General features: G+C 36.3%; 1 pseudogene; it reads right to left on the bottom strand.

Moving 5' to 3' along the window:
* Positions 1 to 412: 412 nt before the first annotated feature.
* Positions 413 to 1,204, bottom strand: LOC102771961 (annotated as a pseudogene).
* Between the last annotated feature and the right edge of the window lie 11,578 nt (positions 1,205 to 12,782).

The following is a 12,782-nucleotide window of genomic DNA, read 5'->3' as shown; positions in this document are numbered from 1 at the left end:
AACACTGTACACTTATCCCTATCATAGTCCTTATTCCATGGTATTTTGTAAACTCAGTGGGAAATAGGGCTTAGATCTTATAATAGTGTTTAGCATAGTTGCCAGCCCATTAAAGGAGTCTAGTAAATAATACTATTGTAGAAATAAATGAATGCCTTTTCCAAATGATTTCAAGAGTGTGCATGAGGTTACTGGCATATTATGTTTATAAAGTGAAGTTTCCTATATTTCTATTATGTAAAAGTAACTATGTCTTGTCTATCTTATATAGTGTTGATACTCTTTTTTTTTAAGATGAAAAGACATTTTATTATTATTTTACTGTATAACATAGCAGTGAATATACCTGATTGCATTTCCCCAAATGGCAAATGAGTCACAGGATAGCATTTCTCTTTGATTACTGAAAACCTCAATATGATCTATCTTTTGGAGGATTCAGTTTCTCAGACATCTATGATACTGCCACGAAGATACCAATGGTGCTTAGTAGTAAAGAACATTTTGCTAAGTTCTATTATGGGTCCTTGCTCAAACTGTTCATCTAATCTGGTTTTTATTACTTGATAACTGTGTTTCTTCATAATCACTCACATGATCTGACCAGGGATAGGTTTTATGTGTTCATGTGGAATGTCCACAGAAAGATTATAGTAAACTATTCCCCTACCATCAGATGTCAAAGCAAGCTCTATTTTGCAATTATAGCAATCTGGAAGAGAAGAATACGTGAGTTTATGACAGACACAATATGAAGTTTCATTTTGAATTGGAATAAATGTTTCAAGATAGTTCTGTTTGATATTGCCCATTTCACTGCTGATACTGCTATGGTGAATCAAGATGTTTATCAGGCGGTATGGAAAAAGATTTGAAGAGAAAATGCTATTAAATGCTTTTAAAATTTGCTTCTAGGCATATCTATTTTCATACCTTTTCAGCAGCTCATGGCAAGCCCACCATCTTGCCTTCATCTGGGTCCTACAGAGTTGATATTCTTGATGTCCAGTATTTATTAGGATATGTATTTTGCTTTTAGTGTAGTGCCAAGGAATCTGTTTTGGTGAGTTCTGGTACTTTTGCATAATTCCTCACTTGCTTGGTCACTTGCAATTGCAAAATATTTAACCATTAGGTTATTTGGTCTATCTATGGAAAGAAGGAAAAACTGTTTCCAGATGTTGTAGAAGTAGTTAGTGGTCATTATCTGCAGCCTTTTAATTTTATAACAGGTTGTCCAAGGGAGAATCCGCTTAAGGTTATGCAGTGAAGCTTGGAGGGCAAATTTTATTTTATTCTAAATTTATCAGTTGAGTTAAAATATATCAAAGATACCGGAAAAGAGAACTTTTATTATAGTTAACTTTCTTTTATTCATAGTGATGCCAGACATGAAGAGTATGTATGGATGATATAGCATGAGTCTGGTAATCACGTAGCTAATAAGTGGACCTAGCTGGTTATCCAGAACCCACAACTCAGCAATAATTGAGTGGGCTGAATTCAGCTTGTGGACAAGTTTTCTTTCACCAGCATATTTTAAAAAAATCAAAATAATGCAGATATATAGTTTATAAAGTTAGAGTACCAAAAGTTAAGTAATGAGAAATAGCAGTTCCCTTTTCCATCCCCATTGTCCTCCAAATCTTTCTCCTCAAAAGACAGCACCTTTAAACTGCTTTAACTCTATTTTTAACATATATGTATATTCAGCTACTTGTTGGTTTATTAATTTTACTTTTGTTTCTTACATGTCCTGCTTTCCCTTCCCAGGTCATGATCTTTGTAGTCTAATCTCTTGGGTTCAAATCTTGGCTCCTCACTTGTAAGCCCTATAACCTTGAGCCAATTACTTAACCTTTCTATGTCATAGCTTCCTCATCTATAAAATAAGGATAGTACAGGTCCTTACCTCATAGTATTATTGTGAGGATTAAATGTATGAAAAAACATCTAATCTTTAGTTAAATTGGAAATTAGTATTTACATTTTATGACTGTGAAAGTACTGTTCACAACTGAGTCAGGGTAATGTGTATAACTTTTCAAATTTTTCATGGAGTTGCCTAATTTTATTTTTCTATATATCTATTGTTAATTCTGTGCATAGCCTCTGGTAATTTCTCAAAATTTGCTCTTCAGCTATATTTTTGCATGGTCAAATGCATCAAATAATTATTAGTTCTTTTATTTTGTTCTTCGAAGACATCCTTCCTAGGCCCCCTCCATCCTCCTGTTTCTGTCTGTACTGTTTGTTCTGTAGGCCTGATGCACAGCTGTCATACCAAGACTTTCCTTCATCAAGAAAGTGAAGTCTCTATTTCTTGAACTCTAATCTTTCTCTGTTTTTAGTTTATTCCCCAACTATAGTGGGAGATATTTTCAGTAGGCTTCTTAAAAAAAGATGCCTAGAGGTAAAAAATTAAATTAGTTTTTGAATTTGTTGGCATCAAGTTCTTAATCTCTTATTATCATTTTAATGTGTGTCGGTCTGATGATAACCCCCTTTTCACTTCGAGATTTGCTTTCTCAATTTTTTCTTTGATAGTCTAGCTATAATATTTTTCAGTTTTGTTGATCTATTCAAAGAACCATCATTTGGCTTTGTTAAATGTCTCTGTATTCTGCTTTACTAATTTCTGCTTTTACCTCATTTACTATTTCCTTTCGTTCTTTCTGGTTTACTATACCTTTTATTTTCTAGCTTCTATTGGTGGAACCTTTGGTCATTGACTTTAGACCTTTTATTCTAATGTAACATTTTTTCCCTAGTGTAAGCATTCCTCTAACAGTGTTTTTGCTATGTCCTGTAAAGTTTGATATTTTATATTTTTGTTATTCAGTACAGATGCTTTCTAATTTCTCTTATGATTTCTTATTTGAACTATACGTTATTTAGAAATGTGTTAAATTTTATTTAGTTGGGATTTTCTTAGATAATACTTTTAAAATTTCAAATTTAATTCTTTTGTGAATCTGTAATCTCATTTCTTTTAAATTTATTGAGACTTGTTTTGTGGTCCAATATATTTATCTTGCTAATATACTGTGTACATTTAAAATTTGTATACTCTCCATTGTTGGATATAGTATTCTAGGAAATGTCACATAAGTTGGTTCATAGTATTATTCTGATCTTCTGTCTCTTTACTGATACTTGTTTTTGTGTTGGTGTATTAGTTACTGAGTAAGGGATGTTAAGATCTGCCGTGATTATAGAGTTATCTCCCTCTCAATTTCTTGCTTCCTAAATTTTGAGGTTCTCTTATTATGAAATACTCCCTCTTTATCTCTGGTAGTGCTCTTTGTCCACAGGTCTATTTTATTTAATATCAATATAGCCATTCCAGCCTTATTTTTTTGCATGGCATATCTCTTTCTATCTGTTTACTTATAACCTGTCTGAATCCTTTAAGTATTTCTTTCTTGGTATGATATGGTTGTTTTTTTGCCATGGTATTGTTTTCTGGTTGTTTTTTGTTGATGTTACTGTTGTAGTTTCTCTTTTTATCCTTTTCTGTGTTTTTATGGATGATCTGATTAAAAATTTTTTTCAGTGCCCTTTTTGAAATTTCCATTTTTTAGATTATTTCTCTTTATATTATTTTTTGCTTCCTCTAAGATGATAATAAATAGTGAAAAGTTAGGTATGTATATATAACATTAGTGTCATATATGTAGAACTTTATAACCAACCTTGATGTTATATGTATTATATATACATTCATTGAAAACCCTGACAATGTTACGATTTTTGGTTGAGTGACACATATTTTTAAAAACTTCAGAGGAAAATTTATTTTTATTTATCACCCCCTATGCTCTCCTCATTCCTGAAAAGTTTCTCTTTATTAAATGTTTCAATCTAACCCCCCCAAAAGAAAAAAAAACACGAAACAAAATAAATGTTTTCGCCTAAGGAACTTCCTTTACCATTTCTTGAAGTGTAGATCAGCTGTTAATAAATTCTCTTATCTTATTTTCATCTGAAATGTCTTTATTTTGCCTTTATTCCTGCAATATGTAGGTATATATTTTGGATATAGAATTTTTGGCTGAGTTATTTTCTCTCAGCCTTTTAAGATGTTGTTCCATTTTATCCTGACAACTATGGTTTCTGCTGCAAAACCTGTAGTTATTTGAATCATTGTTTCTCTGTATGTAATACATTGGTTTTCTGAGACTGCTTTCAATAACTATTTTTGATTTTTAGACATGTTATTATGCTGTGCGTAGGTGTGGTTTTCTTGGAATTTATTCTGTTTTAGCCTTACTGAGGTTGAATTTATAAATTTACTTCATCCCTTTGAAAAGTTATGGACATTATTTCTTCAAATTTGTTTTCCTGTTTTGGTCTCCTTTTTTTTTGTTTCCTTTGAACCTCAAATTACATGTATTTTTTAGATCTTTAAAAAGTCCATTTGTTTGCTTATTTAATTTTCAATCCTTTTCTGTTCTTTAGAATGGATAAATTCAAAAAAATAAATTTAATTCACTGGCTCTCTCACCCTGGCCGGGTGGCTCAGTTGTTTAGAATGTCATCCCAGGATGCCAGCGTTTGGGGTTCAGTTCCTGATCAGGGCACATATAAGGTCAGCCAATGAATGCATAAATAAGTGGAACAACAAGTCTCTCTCTCTTCCTCTCTCTTTAAAATCAGTCAATAAAAAGAATTTAAAAAAAAATTAATTTACTGGTTCTTTTCCCTGTCATCTTCATTGTGCTGTGGATCCCAATCATTGGATTTTTTTTTTCATTCCAAAATATCTATCTTTTTGTTTGTTTGTTTATATTTCTCTGCTGAGATTCCCTGCCATTTTATTAATTTCAAGGTAATTTTGCTTTACTTCCTACAACAGCAATAATAATTGCTTTAAAATTCTTATATGATAACTATAATCTGAGTCATCTTGAATTTGGCATCTCTTGGTTGCATTTTCCCTGGAGAATGATTTATATTTCATAGTATTTTGTATTTGTAGTAATTTTGGATTTTATCCTGGATCTTCTGAGTGTTGTGTTATGGTCCTCTGGAGAATATTTTATTTTAGAAGCAGTCGACTCAGATTTAGATTGCAAATACTGTTTCATACACTGTTCAGTGGTTCAAATCTAAGCTTAATTTCTTAGTCCTTTATATCTGTTTTGTGTAAGATCTACACATGCATTGTTCGAGGGTTAGAGATTTCCCCTCACTTTCTGGTTTTCCCATGTGCCATTCTATACTTTGTGTGGCTAGAAATAGCATGATTTGTAGTGGGGTTTTAGCACCTAAGCCATGATGCCTTTCCACAACTATGGTTCTGCCTCTGAGCAAAACTGCAAAAAGAAAAAAAACGGGGAAACTCTCATCTGTACAGGTTGCTTCTCCAAATCTTAACTTCCCTCTACATCCCTATTTGTTTTTTTAATTCAGAATGCTCAAGTACTTTTTATTTTTTTTTATTTTCTAAGTTTATAGTTGCTGTCAGTGGGAGGGTCAGACTGTAGGGGGCCTACACTGTCTGGAGGTCAGACTGTAGATTTTTGTTATTGTTGTTAATTCTCAACTTAAGATCTTTTTCCATTGATTTTTAGAAAGAGTGGAAGGAAGGGGGAGAGACAGAGAAACAGCAGTGTGAGAGAGACATTGATTGGTTGCCTCCTGCACAAGTCCAGACCAGGAACCTGCAACTGCAGTATGTGCCCTTGATCAGAATTGAATTGAACCTGGGACCCTTCAGTTTGAGGGCTGACACTCTGTCCACTGAGCCAAAACTGGCTAGGGCCAACTGTAGATTTTTGTTTTTGTTTTTCTACTCCTTGCATTAACTTTCCTCCTAAGTGGTGTGTGTGTGTGTGTGTGTGTGTGTGTGTGTGTTTCTTTAATGTTGGAAGTGGTGTTTTTTTTTGTTTTGTTTTTGGTGAGGGGCGGTTTATTCCTTTTCTGCCTACTTATATTCTATGAGTTATGCTTGTGTGTTTTTGATTTACTCATCAGTGGGCCTCAGTGTTGTGTCATTTCTAGGTGAGCCAACCTTTTCATTGGGGGCCTCCTAAATGTCAGTGTTTGCAGTTTAGTTAGGAAGCTGTGGCAGTAAGTTTAGGTAAGAGATAATGGGGCTTGGATTAGAGTAGTAGCACTTAAGAGTAGTAGATGAGTAGATTTATAGGTGTGTATATAGTGTACCCATAGTATTGGAAGTAGTCATAAAGGCAATCTTGTGCCAGGGTAGATTACTGCCTATAAATTTTTATTGGAGGCATCTTGAAATAGAAAGAGCCTGAATTTAGTGACAGTAAAACCTGAATTTGAATCTTTCTTTGCCCCTAATTAGGTGTGTCAATTCAATTATTTAAAGTGTGTTCCATCTTACCTCTAAGGGTTGTTCTAGGAACTAAAGTAGATGATATGTATAAGAAATGGAACCCAGGACTTTTCAGTAGCCTGCAGACTGATGTTCTATCCACTGAGCCAAACCAGCTAGGGCTATAAAGTTCTTTTTAAAAAAACAACTACTAACATTTATTGGGCTTTTACTATGTCAGGCATTATTCTGAGTATGTACAGGTGTTCATTTTTGTACTCTACATAAACCATGTGAGAAAATAGACCCCACTTTGTTGATGATACTAGTAAAAATAAGTTCTGGAGCTTAGGTTGAATATAGAAAAGTTTATTCCAGCACCTCTGTACTTAACCAGCATGCTTCTTATTCTTAGCTCCATTTTAGCGATTGAATAGTAGTCTCAGAAATAGTTGTGCCAGTATTTTTATTTTTCTGTACACAACATTTTCCTACACAGTGCCTTTTTTTTAATGCACGGTGCTTTTTTCATTGACCTTGTTAAAAGTAAAATTAATGTATAACACAATACTTTCAAGTCTTTATCAGTGTTTTAATTATGCTAACTAAAGGATTCTTTTTAAAGCAGAATTGTCTTTCAAAATGTAAAGTTAAAATTTAGATTACCAGGGTTTTTTCTCCTCCAAAACTACTTGGTAAATTTGTTTTATTATGTGTGCTAACAATTGGAATTGGAGTACTAAAGAAAACTACTCATCTTCTCTCTGGTCCCTTTAAAGGCACAAGTTATATTTTTTTGTCTTGTGCATCTGTACTTCTAGTGCAAATCAATGCAGTAATGGAATTCACGTGTTAATTTTTACTGGAAAATGACAGTCATGTTAAGTTTTGTGGACAACCTTGGTGTAACAGTGTTTTTGTATTGACTAGTACTTTTAGAAATGTGGCATTATAGTGATCATTGTAATGAGAATAAGTATTATTTATACAGGAATAAAGAAATATATAAATATTTATATAAGAATAAATATGTTTATTTAAAGTTAGCACATGTTTGCTAACTTTTTGAGAGAGAATGTGTGTATGTGTGTGTGTGTGTGTATATTTGGCTTCTGCTATTATGAAATTATTCAGATTATGTGTATATTTTTATCAGCCAACTTTTGAGGGTTTGTTTTGGCATATAATACTGTGGTGGATGAGCCCTTTAACTGTTGCCTGCAATGGCCTCTTGGCATTTGCTATGCTTCCTGGATGAATCATCAACAACAACATGTCTTAGTAATTGATATTACTCAGTATTTAGTTTTGTTTGAGGATTCTGTTCTTAGCTTCTCTCTGTTTGCTGGGGAAGAATGAAACTTTCTCTGAAGAATGTTGGTGTTTCAGGCCTGGGTCTTGCTGGTCTTGGTCCCCTGGTTTACCTATGATAGAATATGTACCCTTATATTTCCCCATATTCCCCACGTTGCAGCCCTTGCCTCAGAGGTCCTAGTTGCTAGAAGCTGGAAGTTCTAAAGATTGATGGGCTTGGATTTGTACCTATTTCCTGCACCCAGTATAGTACCTAGAACCTAATAGTAATTTTGTAAAGTTTGTTGAGTGACTGATTGATAACTGACTGACTGAATGAATCACAGGAAGAAGGTGAAGCTAGAAGACCCAATCAATTTTATGTAGCTAGGAGGTGGTACCTTAAAATTTGATCTTCTGGCATCAAATATCTTCTTTTCTAGTTATTCATGTACCATCTACCTAATCATCTAAAGAATGAAATCAAATAAGACATTACACCATATTAATTTTTTAAATGACAAATGAATGCTTGTAATAGTAACTTTAACAATATTACATGGAGTTAGTTGTCTTATGCCCTTGCAAATGAAACCGATTACACAGCATTTACCTTCTATTCAGTCTATGTATTAGAGGTAGCCTCCACAGTTCTGGATTCAGTTTTAGCTAATCAAGATGGCAGAGGAAAATTTGGGTCCCTATAAAAAGAAGTAGAATGAATAGTGAAAGGAAAGAGGAGAAGCAGAAAGGAATAGTTCTCTGGAAGCTAAAGAAAAACCAGTTATAAACACTCAACTGTGTTGAATGTATTAAAGATTTTTGGAGTAAGGACTGAAAAAAAAAGGTTTTTGGATTTAACAAGTAGAGGATCAATATTCTTAGCAAGACCTGTTTGAGTGAAAGCCAGTTGGTAATGCATTAGAGAGGAAATGAGCATTGGAAGTGCACAGAATGACGATAAATATCTCCCCCCACCCCTTAGGGTATTTGTCACTGAAAGAAAGTGGGAGATATGGAAATAGTTTGGAAAACACTAGAGAAAGTTTATAATTTTAGCTGGGGATAGGTTTTTTTCTTTTATAAGTAAGACATGAATAGAATGTATGTGTGGGTAGAAAGAAGTTAGTGGAGAAAAGGAAAGATGTTATTTAAAGGAAAAACAATCTTTTAGGAGCAGGATCTTCTCTATACAGCTGTCTGGCATTTCAGAGCAAAGAATATAAGTTAGGATGGATGCCATAATGATAAATTTAGAGATGCAGAGGGAGATAAGTTGGAGGAATTTTTGCTTGAAAACCTGTTTTCCTCTGTGAAGTAGGAAGCAAAGATTTTGACTGAGAGTTCCATGGTTTGAAGTGGGGAATAGGAGAGTGGTGTAGCTGAAACACCTGCCATAGTGATGACTGGTTCTGACAGCCCTGCTAGGATCAGAAACTAAATTTGTACTGGCACCTTTCTACACAGTTATGTGATGTGTTTTTATCTTTGACAAGGAAAGAGTAGACAGAATGTCCCAGATTGGGTTTCAATGGGGTAGATGTGGCAGAAGATATGGGACCTAGGAAATTGAGGGTGAGTATCATGCAAGTTTTTCGCTGTATAGTCTAGGCCAGTGGTCACCAACCGGTGGTCCGTGGACCACTGGTGGTCCGTGAGGTCTGAAAGGTTGGCGACCGCTGGTCTAGATTATATAGGATAACCTAGAAAGTAACCAGGTGGCAGCAAATGGAAGGCCCAAAGAATAGACATAAGTGGAAGCAAGGGAGTGAGGTAAAAGCCAGGAGGAAGTTGTGACCAGGAAGTAAAATGTATAAATCAGTTATTTTCTAGTAGAAGCAGTTCTAGATGAGGTCGTGGAAGAACTGATGTAGTTACTGGACCACTCAACTCTGGGTATTATTACTCTTCCTGTTTTATAGTTGAAGTGTTAAGTTGGTTTATCTTTTATTATAGTAGGATTTAAGGTAGAGGAGACAATATTGGGGGTATAGAGCTGGCTTGTCTTACTCCCTGGGGAATGTTTGGAACCTTATAAATACAATCAGGATGGGAAAGCATCTGGCAGGTTGTATAGATGTGTGAACTTGAGAGATTCTTGATCTAGAACTGGCAGTATTCAAGAAAATTTTCCTTCATCAAGGATTAACATTCTTCATTGAGAGGCCTTTGAGGAGTGTAGTGCCATCATAGAAAACTAGATTTAGATTAAAAGCGGAAAAGTCATTTTGTAAAGTGACTGAAGGTATTAGAGGTTTTTAATGATATATAGGGCTTCTAAGCAATAGAGTGGAAACTGTTAGAAGCTGGATTATAGAGTCTTAAGTTAATCTTTCATTTTATACAATATATATTTTTTATTTCCTTATATCTTTTTGTTTTTTCTTTAACTTTTTCTGAAGACTAGAAGCTCAGCACACACAAAATAGTGTGCGAGTAGCTCACTTCTGCTTGCCTTAGCTGGCCACCCCGCCCATCTTTGCTCCTAGCTCATTGCCCTGCCCTCTGCTGCCAGTAGCTCTCTGCGAGAGCCGCTGCTCCTGGGCAGGGTGGAGGGACTGAGAGGTGCTCAGTGCACCTCCTGGTGGTCGTTATGGCGTTATAGCCACAGGCCTTTTATAACATAGATAATTTTAGACTTATAGGTGGAGGGGCCGCCTCTGCTCCCGCGTCCATGGCGGCGCCTCTCCCGTGCCGCCAGCCTTCGGCCCTTGCAGATGCTGTGGCTTTGTCCGGATGGACATCCGGAAGACATCCAGTCTAATTAGCTTATTACCCTTTTATTAGTATAGAAGATTATAGGTGTTAGCATTTTGCTGTATTTGTTTAAGGTGTTGAACTCTTATTTTTAATCCTCAATGATGAGAGAGAGAATCATTGATCACCTGTCTCCTGCACATCCCACACTGGGGATTGAGCCCACAACCTGGACATGTGTCCTGACAGGGAATTGAACCATGACTTCCTGTTTCATAGGTTGATGTTCATCCCCTGAGCCACAACAGGCTGGGCAGGAACTGTACATTTAATGTGAAGTTTACTCTATTCCCTAAACTCTGCTGCCTGTTTCTGGGGGATACCAGTATGAATAAAGCATACTTTCTAAATTTCAGAAGCTTATGATCTGATTGGGAAGATAGAAACATTCCCAAATCTAATCAGAGTTTGCCAGGGTCTCTAAGCCTTCAGGACCTCGTGAAGCATAATTTGCAACTTGTAGTTTCCTGGAAGAAAATGGTTGCAATGAGAATTTATTAACTCTTGTTTTCCATTCCTGTGCCTGAATAGTTGTTTTTAAAATCTCTTGAATGTTCAAATTCTGATTGGTGTTAAAGGGGCTTATTTCAAGTCTGATGATACCTATTTTGATATTTTTACTCTGAGATCTCAGTTCTTTATTATGAAATACTAGAGTCCCGGTGCACAAAAATTTGTGCACTGTTGGGGGGTGTCCCTCAACCCTACCTGTGCCCTCTCACAGTCTGGGAGGTTGGGAGATAACCACTTGCTGGCTTAGGCCCGCTCGCAGGGTGGCATATGGCAGGCCTGATCCCCTAGTCCCTGCCCCGCCTCCCGGGTTGCACACGGCAGGCCCAATCCTGGAGTTGGGGTGACGCCCTGGGTTGCGCACAGGGCAGGCCCGATCCCGGGGTTGGGGTGCCACCCCAGTTCGTGCACATGGCAGGCCCGATCCCAGGGTTGGGGTGGGCGGCAGATGGCGCTGCCCCGCCCCGCTTGCAGTATGCAAATTTAATGGCTGTCTTTGTCGGGGTAATTTGCATACTCTTCTGATTGACTGATGGGTATAGTGAAGGTATGGTCAATTAGCATCTTTGTCTTTTATTAGAGTAGATAATTCTTAGCCAATTTTACTTTTTAAACTTTATCCGCTACCACAGGGGTGGGCAAACTTTTTGACTCGAGGGCCACAATGGGTTCTAAAACTGGACCGGAGGGCCGGAACAAAAGCATGGATGGAGTGTTTGTGTGAACTAATATAAGTTCAAAGTAAACATCATTACATAAAAGGGTACGGTCTTTTTTTTTTTTTTTAGTTTTATTCATTTCAAATGGGCCGGATCCGGTCCGCGGGCCATTGTTTCCCCACGGCTGCGCTACAACCTTTGCTGACTAATTTTGGTGCATGCAGGTCAGAAACTTTCTGAAGAATCTGTGAAAGTGTTCTTATTTAATTTGATTAAGGAAACAGAAAGAAATAAAACCTTTCATTACAGCCCTAACCGGTTTGGCTCAGTGGAGAGAGCGTCGGCCTGTGGACTGAAGGATCCCAGGTTTGATTCCAGTCAAGGGCGTGTACCTTAGTTGCAGGCACATCCCCAGTAGGAAGTGTGCAGGAGGCAGCTGATCGATCTCTCTCATTGATGTTTCTAAACTCTCTATCCCTCTCCCTTCCTCTGTAAAAAATCAATAAAATATACATATATAAAAAAACACCTTTCATTACAACTCGCATTTATCATTATGTTAATCAATGCCTATGTTAGATAGGATATGTTAGCTTATAAAAACCAGAACATTGGACTATTTAAAAAACTCTGGATTTTTAGTAGTTTTATAAATTAAAACATCACTAAAATTCCTTCTGCTTTTGAAAAGTTCATAAGAGCATTTTCTCCAGTGGGATTTCTGAATTATGGTCCCCAAGCCATTTATGGAAATTTTAAACACTGGAATGACTCTGTATTATTATTATTTGTGATAAACCATAATATGATGAAAGACACATTTGTCTTGGAATTATTCATCTGTATTAATTTAAACAATTGCTAAAAAGTGCTGTGGTGTTTCCTTAGCTGTGTTGAGGAAGGAAGAGAGGGTCTCATCTCTCTCCCAACTTTACTGTGTTTTTTTTTTTTTGCCAGTCACCAATTCTCCCTCCATCATCCACTAGATATCCTCTAAGTAGATGATCTTAGCTTGTTTCATTGCCTATCTTTGACTCCCGCCCCCTGCCCAGAGGAGGGGCCATGATGGTTGGGAACCAGTTGCTGTGCCAAAGAAGTACATTATCCTGACTGATGTAGATAGTCAAGGCCTAGTCCTGGAGTCAAGTGGCTTCAGTCTCACCCAGATTACTGTTGTGGGGAGGAAAAAACTTTAATCTCAAGGTTCTTTTCCTGGTCTAATCAAATAAACATGAGATAGATTAACAGGAGAAAATAACCAAATTTAATTACATATA

The sequence above is a fragment of the Myotis davidii genome, unplaced genomic scaffold (assembly GCF_000327345.1).
Source record: "Myotis davidii unplaced genomic scaffold, ASM32734v1 scaffold3153, whole genome shotgun sequence".
NCBI classification, from domain to species: domain Eukaryota; kingdom Metazoa; phylum Chordata; class Mammalia; order Chiroptera; family Vespertilionidae; genus Myotis; species Myotis davidii.
This window is presented reverse-complemented; position numbering and strand designations above follow the sequence as displayed.